The sequence below is a fragment of the Mercenaria mercenaria genome, chromosome 6 (genome assembly GCF_021730395.1).
Source record: "Mercenaria mercenaria strain notata chromosome 6, MADL_Memer_1, whole genome shotgun sequence".
In the NCBI taxonomy this organism is placed as follows: domain Eukaryota; kingdom Metazoa; phylum Mollusca; class Bivalvia; order Venerida; family Veneridae; genus Mercenaria; species Mercenaria mercenaria.
The window spans coordinates 37,788,889-37,801,599 of NC_069366.1; the positions used below are offsets into that span (position 1 = coordinate 37,788,889).

Here is a 12,711-nt window from a genome sequence, read left to right on the forward strand (position 1 = left end):
TTAGTGCGCCCACTTAGCTCAATAGGGAGAGCGCAGATCTACAGATTGCGGGGTCGTGAGTTGGAGCCCTGGGTGAGGCGTATGTTCTCTGTGACGATTTGATAAAAGACATTGTGTCTGATATCATTCGTCCTCCACCTCTGATTCATGTGGGGAAGTTGGCAGTTACTTGCGGAGAACAGGTTTGTACTGGTACAGAATCCAGGAACACTGGTTAGGTTAACTGCCCGCCGTTACATAACTGAAAAATGGCGTTAAACCCAAAACAAACAAACAAGAAGTTTTAGACCTAGAGTCATCAAACATAGAATTGTTATTCAGTGTATGGCAACTTGACTTTTATTAATGATTACACAAAGTTAGGGCTTGTGTTTACTTGTTTTAGTCTAAATATGTAATAAGGGCATTATAAGTTGTATTGGAAATATTGCAAGAGGTATTTGCCCTAGAGTGAGGAAACCATATGGGATTATTATTCAGTATTTGAAGTTTGTACCAGGAGTTTTGTTTGGGATTTCATTCAGACCAGAGTTATAGCTCTTTACCTAGACAAAATATGCAGTATGTGTTGCACAGTCCCAACTCTCCCCTCAGACAGCCACCCCCACCCCAAGATAATATGAAAGTTTACTTTGTCTTGCTGTAACAACAGGACACATAATTATGACCCAACGGTGATACTAGTTGGGGGTGGGGTAGCAGTGTCCTTTGGGCATACATCTAATTTAATACAACTTTAGTTGTGCAGTTGACCAAGTTTGTGTGTTCAGCAATGTAATTAAATTTATTCGTTCTTGTCTTGACATGGAAAACTGCTATGTATGCTTGTGCAAAATTACAGTGAGGTACTGTTGACAATTTTACTTTCAATTGTTGCCAGGTAAAGATTCTTAGATTTGCCCTTGTCTGAATTTGTGTTGTTTATATCTCAAAACTATTTGACTTAGAGTCATCAGATGTCAAAGGATTGTTATTCAGCATGAAGTTGTGACTGAGATTTCACACAGCCAGACCAGAGTTATGGCCCTTTACTAAGTTAAAAATATACACACACTGTCAGGAGTGGTAGCAGTTCTGTTATCATTTGCTTGTTACATTATAAATCCCTCTTGTTGAAAAATTTCCCCAACCCCATCACCTCTCTTGAAGTTGAGCAATCCCTGAGATCAGCCAAGTTCTTTCTATGCATGTGTATGCCAATATCTAAACTGACATTTCTAAATGAACCAATGAAAAAGTCAAATATATGTGGGTTTAAATTTTTGGTAAACAAAGGCGAAGGTTTTTAGCTCACCTGAACCAAACAGGGTGAGCTGTGGTGATAGGCTTTGTTGTGTACTGTTAACATAAAGATTTAAATGGCATTTTCTCATGAACCACGATGCATGTCCACCAACCTTGGTATGTATCATTCTTGTATGGACAGCTTCCAAGTTTTTTCAGATGGGTCTGCTTGACCCCTACAAGAACGGCCATAGCTAAAAATAGAAAAAACTTCATACAACTTCTTCTCATGAACCCCTTAACGTATCTTCACAATCTTGGTTTGTAATGTACTTTTATTGACCATTAGAATTTGTTCAGGAGGAGGTTGCATGAGATAAGTATTAAAAAATCATTTTACAACCTCTTCTTATGAACTGCTTGGTGTTACATTCATGATGCAGTGTGTCATGAAATACATTCAAGGTCAAACAGATGAGACACTTAGAGCCATATTGGCCCTCTCGTTTGTATTCAAGGCTTTCAATTTTATGCAGTGTCTCATCATATGCTAATGAGAAGATGAAATGCATTTTTTCACTCCAATTAACATAATGTTTTGATACAACTGTGTTCATAATTCTATATTTAATACCGATGTGTCTAAATATAGACAGTACTTAGTTTAAATGCTTTATCAGACCATCTATAAAGTATATTCTAATTTACATACTATATTCATAGATGAAAGAAACTTTTATCCTGCTTTTTAGCTCACCTGAGCACAAAGTGCTCATGGTGAGGTATTGTGATCACACTTTGTCCGGCGTCTGTCGTGCGTCCGTCCGTCAAGTTGTCCGTCTGTCGTCAACATTTGTTTAAATGACATCTCCTCCAAAACCAATGAATGGATTTTGATGAAACTTGGCCATGATGTTCCTTGGCAGGTCATCTACCAAAGTTGTTCAAATGGTTCCGCTTGGTTGCACATAGGGGCTGCCAGAGCTAAAAATAGAAAAAACTTCAAATGACATCTCCTCCTAAACTGTTGGTCTGATATTGAAATAATTTCACACAAATGGTCCTTATATCACCCTCTACCAAGATTGTTCAAATTATACCATGGCCGCTAGAGGGCGTGGTCACTTTTCCCTTTATGTATATAGTGGAAACTTGAACAATCTTCTTATGTGAAACTGCATGCCCGATTTTAAAGTGATTTTATACAAATGGTCTTTGCGTGACCCTCTACAAAGACTGTTTAAATTATTTTGATTCGTCAAAAACAGGGCCGCCAGAGGGTGTGGTCACTTTTCCCTATATGCATAGAGTGGAAATTTTCAAAATCTTCTTGTGTGAAACTGCTGCCCAGATTTTAGAATAATATTACACAAATGGTCCTTGTGTGACCCTCTACCAATATTGTTCAAATTATTTTGATTTGACACAAATCATGGCCGCCAGAGGGCATGGTCACTTTTCCCTATAAGTATATATTGGAAACTTTAAAAATCTTCCTGTGTGAAACTGCTAGCCTGATTTTTAATTAATTTTACACAAATGGTCCTTGTGACCTCTACCAAAATTACTCAGATTATTTTGATTTGTCAAAAAACATGGCCACCAGAGGGTGTGGTCACTTTTCCTTTTATGTATATAGTGGAAACTTTAAAAATCTTTTTGTGTGAAACAGCTGGGCCAATTTTATAATAATTTTACACAAATGGTTTTTGTGTGACCCTCTACCAAGATTGTTCAAATTATTTATATTTAAAAAAACATGGCCACCAGAGGGCGTGGTCACTTTTCTCTATATGTATATAGTGGAAACTTGAAAAGTCTGCTAGCCCGATTTTAAAATAATTTTACACAAATGGTTCTTGTGTGGCTCTCTACCAAGATTGTTCAAATTATTCCGATTCATCAAAAAACATGGCTGCCAGGGAGCGTGGTCACTTTTCTTCTCTGAATCAATAATAGCTAGAGCCTTGATTTTTAGCTCACCTGAGCCAAAGGCTCATAGTGTGCTTTTGTGACCGCTCAATGTCCGTGGTGCGTCATCAGTCGTCAGTCGTCCGTCCGTCAACATTTTCTAAAAAAATCTTCTTCTTGAAAACCACTAGGCAGAATGACACCAAACTTCACAGGAATGATCCTTGGATGGCCCCCTTTCAAAATTGTTCAAAGAATTGAATTCCATGCTGAACTCAGGTTGCCATGGCAACCAAAAGGAAAAACTTTAAAAATCTTCTTCTCAAAAACCAGAAGCCCTAGAGCTTAGACATTTGGTGTGAAGCATTGCCTAATGGACCTCAACCAAATTTGTTTAAATGATGACCCCGGGGTCAAAATTGACCCCGCCCCAGGGGTCACTTCATTTTACATAGGAAAATCTTAAAAAATCTTTTTTTTCAAAATCCAGAAGCCCTAGAGCTTAGATATTTGGTGTGAAGCATTGCCTAATGGACCTCTACCAAATTTGTTCAAATCATGACCCCAGGGTCAAAATTGACACCGCCCCAGGGGTCATTTGATTTTACATAGGAAAATCTTCAAAAATTTTCTTAAAATAAACCAGAAGGCCTAGAGCTTAGATATTTGACATGTAGCATTGCCTAATGGACCTCTACAAAATTTGTTCAAATCATGAACCCCGGGGTCAAAATTGACCCCGCCCCAGAGGTCACTTGATTTTACATAGGAAAATATTCAAAAATTTTCTAAAAATAAACCAGAAGGCCTAGAGCTTAGATATTTGACATGTAGCATTGCCTAGTGGACCTGTACAAAATTTGTTCAAATCATGACCCCTGGGGTCAAAATTGACCCTGCCCCAGGGGTCACTTGATTTTACATTAGAAAATTTCTAAAAATAAACCAGAAGGCCTAGATCTTAGATATTTGACATGTAGCATTGTCTAATAAACTTCTACAAAATTTATTCAAATCATGACCCCCCCCCCCGCCCCCCCCCCCGGGTTTTTTTACACTTTTCAGAAAATGTTTAACTAGCGTGTATAAATAAATGCAGTCAGTATTATAAAAGAATATGAAAATCTGCCAGTAGAGATTGTTCCTATTGAAGTAAACCTAAGGGGAAAACTCTAAAACTACTCATTGCCCATTTTATATGAAAATATGAAGAAAAAAGAATGTATAAGAAACTGGAGAAAAACAAACTTACACAAAGTATGTTATGCAAAATAAAGAAAAAAATTTTTTTTAGAGTGATGCAAGACTCAATCTGTCAGAAGTATCTACAAAATGATCACTTTACTGTCCACTCTTCCCCTGTGCCAACAAGCCAACTATTGATCTAACTTCGTATATCTTTTGTATAAATGAGAATGCTACTGATTGTTTATTTACCTACTGTTAAGAATGCTGTGTAGTATATATACATTTGTTTAAAAGTCGTTATTATTGATATAGCTTGTACATACTTTTGCAGTAATATCAATTTTTAGCTTGACTATACAAAGTATATGGAGAGCTATCCTACTTGCCCCAGCATCTTTCCATGTCCCCACCTTGGTTAAAGTTCTTATGCACTTTTCTTTTTGTCTCCTTATCTCTGTAATGACTAGATGGATTTGCTTTAAACTTAAAATAGTTATCCTCATCATCACCCACATCATCTGGCATAAGGGCCGTAACTCTCATACCAATATTTCATGAATAACCCCCCTTTTATACGCCCGTCTTTGGAAGAGCGGAGCATATTGTGTGAACACCAATGGAGGGCAGGTGGTGCGTCAAAAAGCATGTCCCCTCTCTAAGTCAAACAGTTTTCATCTGATCTTCACCAAACTTGCTGACAATGTTTGTGGGCATAATATCATGGCCAAGTTCGATAACAAGCCAAATCATCCCAGGCACTCTTGGATTATGGCCCTTGAATTACTCGAAAAACTGCAAATTTAGCCTTGTCCACTCTTAGTTAAACAGTTTTTATCTGATCTTCACCAAACTTGCTGACAGTTTTTGTGGCATAATATCTCAGCCAGCTTCGATAACCAGCCAAATCGCCCCTAGGCACTCTTGGATTATGGCCCTTGAATTACTCAAAATCTGCTTATTTAGCCTTGTCCACCCTCTAAGTCGAACAGTTTTCATCCGATCTTCACCAGACTTGGTGACAATGTTTGTGGGCATAATATCTCGGCCAAGTTCGATAACCACCCAAATCACCCCAGCACTCTTGGATTATGGCCCTTGAATTACTTGAAATCTGTGAATTCAGTCTTGTCCGCCCTCCAAGTCGAACAGTTTTCATCCGATCTTCACCAGACTTGGTGACAATGTTTGTGGCCATAATATCTCGGCTAAGTTCGATAACCATCCAAACCGCCGCAGGTGCTCCTGGAATATGGCCCTTGAACTACTAGAAATCTTTTTATGATACGTAACTGAATATTTAGACGGGCGTATTTTGTGACAGTCTGGCACTCTTGTTACTTAGAATTTCATGTTAAAGTTTAGTGCACTTTCACTCTATCTCAGTTATTACTATGGATTTGATTCAAATTTAGAATAGTTGTTCCACATCATCACCCACACCATATGACACAAGGTCCATAACTCTAGCACCAATTTTTCATGAATTATGCCCACTTTTTACTTGAAATTTCAGGTTAAAGTTTTGGTGCACTTTCACTCTATCTCTGTTATAACGAAATAGATTTGATTCAAACTTAAAATAATTGTTCAACATCATCACCCATATCATATGACACAAGGTTCATAACTCTGGCACCTATTTTTCATGAATTATGCCCCCTTTTTACATAAAATTTTAAGTTCAAGTTTTGGTGCACTTTCACTCTATGTTATTACCAAACTGATTTGATTCAGACTTAAGATAATTGTAGCACATCATCACCTACATCGTATGACACAAGGGCCATAACTCGGGCACCAGTATTTCATGAATTATGCCCCCTTTTTACTTAGAATTTCAGGTTAACGTTGGTGCACCTTCACTTTATCTGTGTTATTACTTAATAAATTTGATTCAAACTTAAAATAGTTCTTCCACATTGTTGTCCTCATCATATGACACAAGGTCCATAATTCTGGCACAAATATTTAATAGAGACTTATGTCCCTTTTTATGCCCCCCTTCAAAGAAGGAGGGGTATATTGTTTTGCAGATGTTGGTCAGTCTGTCGGTAGGTTGGTTGGTCGGTCAGTATATAGACCAATCCGTTTCCGGATGATAACTCAAGAACGCTTGGGCCTAGGGTCATGAAAATTGATAGGAAGGTTGGTCATCACCAGCAAATAACCCCTATTGATTTTGAGATCTGTTTGTCAAAGGTCAAGGTCACTGACCTTGAACAGTTAAACGGTTTCCGGATGATAACTCAAGAACGCTTGGGCCTAGGATCATGAAAGTTGATAGGGAGGTTGGTCATGACCAGCAGATGACCCCTATTGATTTTGAGGTCAGTATGTCAAAGGTCAAGGTCACAGTGACGAGAAATAGTAAAACGGTTTCCGGGCGATAAGAAAGCTTGGGCCTAGGCTGAGGAAAATGGATAGGGAGATTGGTCATGACCAGCAGATGACCCCTATTGATTTTGAGGTCATTAGGTCAAAGTTTAAGGTCACATTGGCCAGGAACATTTAAACCGTTTCTAGACGATAACTTGAGAACGCTGGGGCCAGTGGTCATGAAAGATGACAGAGAGGTTCATGATGACGAGCAGATGACCCCTATTGATTTTGAGGTCAGTAGGTCAAGATTACAGTGACCCGTAACAGTTAAACCCTTTCCGGACGATACCTTGAGAACGCTTGGGCCTAGGATCATGAAACTTAATAGGGAGGTTGATCATGACCAGCAGATGACCCCTGTTGATTTTGAGGTCAATAGTTCAAAGGTCAAGGGCACATTGAACCAGAAATTTTGTTTACAGTGAGCAAATAATTTATGTTCCTTGTACAATTACTGAATGCATCAAGGGGGGCATTTCGTGTTCGACGAGCTCTTGTTTACTTAGAATTTCAGTTAAATTTTGATGCTTTTTATGCCCCCGGCATCTACTGATGCGGGAGGCATATAGTGATCGTCCTGTCCGTCCGTCCGTTCGTTCGTCCGTACGAGGTTAACCAAATGGGACCGTTTTGTCTAGCATCAAGACCCCTTACTAGAATGACTTGATACTTATGCAGATGTAACCTGTGACCATTCCTCATCTACAGACATCACCTGACCTCAGTTTGACCTTGACCTTGACCTCATTTTGGACTTAGGTTGCTTTATATGGGCCATCTCTTGGTTAACCAAATGGGACTGTTTCGTCTATCATCAATACCGCTTACAAGAATGAATTGATACTAATACAGATGTAACCTGTGACCATTCTTCATCTTCAAACATCAACTGACCTCAGTTTGACCCTGACCTTGACCTCATTTTGGACTTAGGCTGCTTTATATGGGCCATCTCTTGGTTAACCAAATGGGACTGTTTCGTCTAGCATTAATACCGCTCACAAGAATGAATTGATACTAATACAGATGTAACCTGTGACCATTCCTCATCTTCAGACATCACCTGACCTCAGTTTGACCTTGACCTCGTTTTGGACTTAAGTTGCTTTGTATCGACAAGGATGCCACCGGGGGCATCAAGCGTTTATTGAACGCAGCTCCTTGTTCACTATATTTCTGTTGTTGCTAAATGGATTTTATTCAAACTTAAAACGTGGTTCCATATGGTCACCAACATTATATGACACAATGTTCATGATGCTGGCACTAAAATGCTATGTTACACGCTTTTTACTAGAATTTCAGGTTTACGTTATGATGCATTTCTGTTCTATCTCACTTATTTGATTAAAACTTCAAATAGTTGCTCCACATTATTAGCCACATGATATCACACAATGTCCTGGTGCATTACATTTGCAGAAATTTCAATGAATTATGTCCCTTTTATATTTATTTAATGTTTTGATACACTTCTCTATCCCCTGTTAGACACAGACTGTTACATTTGACACAGACTTAAGCTTTTGTCCAATATCTTCATCCACATTGGAGTAATTAAACACTGAACTGACTTATATTGCACAGGTTCTGTAACTGTACTTTGCTTTTCAACAATATTATGCCCCTCTTTCGACATGGCAATTTTTGGTTAAGTTTTTATATGTAGCTGGTATCTCAGTACCCACTAATGGGAATTAATTGATACTTCACACACTTGTTCACTGTGATGATTTGACATTCATTATACAGGCTCCATAACTCTGTTTTGCATTTTTAGCTCACCTGAGCACTTTGTGCTCAAGGTGAGCTTTTGTGATTGCCCTGTGACTGTCATCTGTCCGTCGTCATCGTCGTCGTCAACAATTTGACTGTTAACACTCTAGAGGTCACAATTTTGACCCAATCTTAATGAAACTTGGTCAGAATGTTACCCTCAATAAAATCTTGGAGGAGTTCGATATTGGGTCATCTGGGGTTAAAAACTAGGTCACCAGGTCAAATCAAAGGAAAAGCTTGTTAACACTCTAGAGGTCACAATTTTAGCCCAATCTTCATGAAACTTGGTCAGAATGTTACCCTCGATAAAATCTTAGATGAGTTCGATACTGGGTCATCCGGGGTCAAAAACAAGGTCACCAGGTCAAATCAAAGGAAAAGCTTGTTAACACTGTAGAGGCCGCGTTTATGACTTGGTCAGAATTTTAATCTTGATGATCTCAAGGTCCAGTTTGAATGTGGTTCATGTAGGGTCATAAACTAGGTCACCAGGTCAAATCAAAGATAAAGCTAGTTAACACTCTAGAGGCCACGTTTATGACCATATCTTAATGAAATTTGGTCAGAATGTTAATCTTGATGATTTCTAGGTCAGGTGAGCGATACAGGGCCTTCATGGCCCTCTTGTTACAAAATTGTGTCCCTTTTCCACAAGTTTATATTCATTCTGTTAACAAAGCTGTTGAGTAGTCGAGCATTGCTGTCCTTGGACAGCTCTTGTTAACAAACGACAGCATGAGTAGGTCGCTCTGAAAGTCCACTTTGACTTTAATTCACTTGCGTGCAGTCACAACTTAAAAAACTAGATTTTCTGTCCTAAGGCCTTAAATTAAGCATTTTATTCAGACAAACCAGTTTTTGAAGTCACATTCTTTGAATGCATTCATGAGTGGAGAAGTACTGAAATGGTTTGTTTACATCATTATAAAATATTAAATAACTTCTTTTAAGTTAATTTTTGGTATGGTTTTGTAAAGTCATAAAGAGCATATGATTGGAGGGTTTAGTCACAAAACTTTGATGGCATGTTGCAAGAATAAATTTGAGACGGCAGCGAAGTGGAGTGTAGGAGGGCATTCTTCCCCTGTTGAGGTGCTATTGGGGACTCCTCTTGAAGTTTCTTCATTTTTTTTTTTTGTGCATTCTGTTGCATTTCATATTTTAAAAGGCTTGATAAAAATCATTTGTCTTAAATGTCCTGCATCATAAGCATCTACTACAGAATTGTACGTTAAATGAAGTCAATGAAGCAATTAAGCCCATTTCCTGCCCCAGGTCCTGTTATATGCACCAGTCCTAGTATTACATTTTATATTGGTAAAATACAGAGCCTATGCATATTTATTCTCGAAAAATGTTTCAAATGAGAGCTTTTGTTGCAAGATTAGACAAATATTTGCATTTTTTTTTTTTTTTTTTTATTATTATTATGCCCCTACACATTTATGTAGGGGGTATATGGCGTCGCAGCTGTCTATACGTATGTCCATCTATACATATGTACGTACATACGTACAGATGGACATACGTATAGACAGCTGTGACGCCATATTACGTCCCGAAATCTTGTATGTCCAACTCCTCCCCACTGTTAGCCTGATTTGCTTCAAATTTTCACAGATGAACAAGCTAGATGTGCATATGATCATAAAGCAAGGAGGGGCCTCCGTGGCCGAGTGGTTAGAGTCATTGACTTCAAACCATTTGCCCCTCATCGATGTGGGTTCGAAACCTCATTTGGGGAGTAGAATTCTTCACGTGAGGAAGCCATCCAGCTGGCTTACGGAAGGTCGGTGGTTCTACCCAGGTGCCCGCTCGTGATGAAATAGTGCACGGAGGGGCACCTGGGGTCTTCCTCCACCATTAAAGCTGGAAAGTCGCCATATGACCTAAAAATTGTGTCGGTGCGACGTTAAACCCAACAAAAACAAAAACAAAACATAAAGCAAGGAATTTTTTCTGTGACTTTTTTACAGTTATGGCCCTTTGATAGTTTTGCTATATAGAATAAACTTTGCTATTTAGAGGATGGCACAGTATGACATGCGGGGGCATCCGTATTCAATGGAGACAATTCTAGCTTTATCTTAAAAATAAATAAGCAAGTGTAAATGTTTCTAAAAATGACCCAAATTGTCCCAAAATTGGGGTCGCAAAAAATATGTGACAGAAGAAATAATGTAATCAAACCTAGACCTGTTTACAAAAATAACAGTTTCTAACTTATTTTCTATGACCAAAGTTAATTTTTAGCCAATGATTTCTGCTTTCTTATGGCAGTTTTTCATTTGAATTTGCCAAAATCAGTCTACAGTCATGATTTCAAAATTATTGGAAATAATCACAAACACCCAGTTAATCTGTCATGGTCTGTCAAAAAGATGGTTTTTTCTGAGCTTAAATAAGTTCCAGATCCAGATTATTTTAAGTTTTCCACAGAAAATATGATTTTAAAGTGGCGTATTTATTGAAAAAATTATTGAAAATACTTTTTATATGTTCTGTATATACAGTCAAACCTGTGAACAAACACCACTCTTTGGAACAAGCAAAAGTGGTCTTTGTTCACAGGTGGTCTTTATTTGGGGGAAGGGTCACTTCTCAGTTAGCCATTATCATGCTGATAAAAAAGTATTTTTAAAGCTTCTTGCTTTCTTTATGTTCCATGTATTAATTCAGCCGGTGCAAACTTGCAAATTTTCAATCAAGCAGTAATTATTATGTTTGCTATTATGCGGAAGTCATGAAAATTTGGCGGATTTCAAATATTTTCATGCCGGAACGGTCTAGCTTGGTCGTTACTGGGGGGCAAACATGACCCTTGGGAATGAATTAGGCCGGTTGCTGGTCGCGGTCGCCAGGTGGTCGCTATTCACGGCCTTTTTATGAGCATTTTTCTAAGTGGGGATCAGAGACCGGTCGTTGTCGACAGGTGGTCGTTATTCACGGGTGGTCGCTAGCACAAGTTTGACTGTAAATGAGAATTGTTTTGTAAACAATGAACTTGTAATGAATTTGACATTTCATAACTGCATAATACTTTACTTCTTTGCATAATTACTCTCATTATGGTTTAGGGCTGGGTACCGCCTTGAAAAAAGACCACGGTATACCACCATTCATGCACCTATTTGATTATTAAACGTTATATAGTTTAAATGAAGTGTTGAATTTGAGGACATACAAAAGTACAGTATAGAATTTGAGATTAAAATTTGAGAAATATACGAAAATACAATATACATTTAAGAATTTGAGAAACATATGAGAGTGAAGAAAACTACAACTCAACGCGGGGCCTTAGCTAAACATTACACTTTCGAATTACCAACTTCAAAAGTCAAATACCCGCAGCCTCTTAAACCTTGATGGCATTATTTCCATCCTGAAAACATTCCATAGAATTGATGTACGACTAATAAGCAAACTTTTTAGTCATAATAGTCTTTTCTAAGGAAAGAAATATTAGCCAACATCGTAAGGGACATCATTTTCAGCATTATCGAATCCGTCATTTTGAAACTTGTTTGTCGAAGGTTTCGCATTTCCAGACCATGTGATCTAAGAGGTGAAGTGATCGGACGTTTGGCGAATGGTCAATTGTCAAGGGATACGAAATGACCAAAATTGGGACGAGTTGACTGGGGGATGAATTGACTGTAAATCGTTTATGGGAGATAACTCTGTATGAGAGTGGCAGGGTTTTAGTCGAATTCACTGCCGAGGGGATTCAGGTTTATGATGTAAGCTATTTCCACAGGAGTCTTGTAACGGATTATACTGTCTAACAATACAGCTCAGAGCACCTGCAAACCCCTTAAGAAAATATTATCTATTCCATTCGAAAACCTGTGGAATTTTTCATCCACCAATCAAAAAGTACAGTTTTAATCAGCTGTTAAATGGCCTTCACCCCACATATTTACAGGAAGTAAAGGTAAATTCAATACTGGCCTGTGGCCGGAAAAAAAGAAGAATTGCTATCGTTCTCAGTTTTCCTCAAAGGGGGGGGGTCCTAATTTTAAAGGAAAATAACTCATTGTTTAAATGGTCTGTCTTATATGCGGGCTCCTTGAATGTTTTGCATATCACATACACGCAATATATTTTTAAGAGACAAAAGATTCTGGAATGAGGAAGTAGCCAAAGTTTATTTTACTAAATGAGTGAGAATTGCTGTTTTGTTAGGTGCATAATGCAGGACAGTATTTTAGTAGACCAAAAAATTAC

General features: G+C 38.2%; 1 protein-coding gene across 1 annotated transcript in view; it reads left to right on the forward strand.

Moving 5' to 3' along the window:
• Window positions 1-12,711, forward strand: part of LOC123549097 (guanine nucleotide-binding protein G(s) subunit alpha) — a 112,520-nt gene that overhangs the window by 39,456 nt on the left and 60,353 nt on the right. The window lies entirely within an intron of this gene.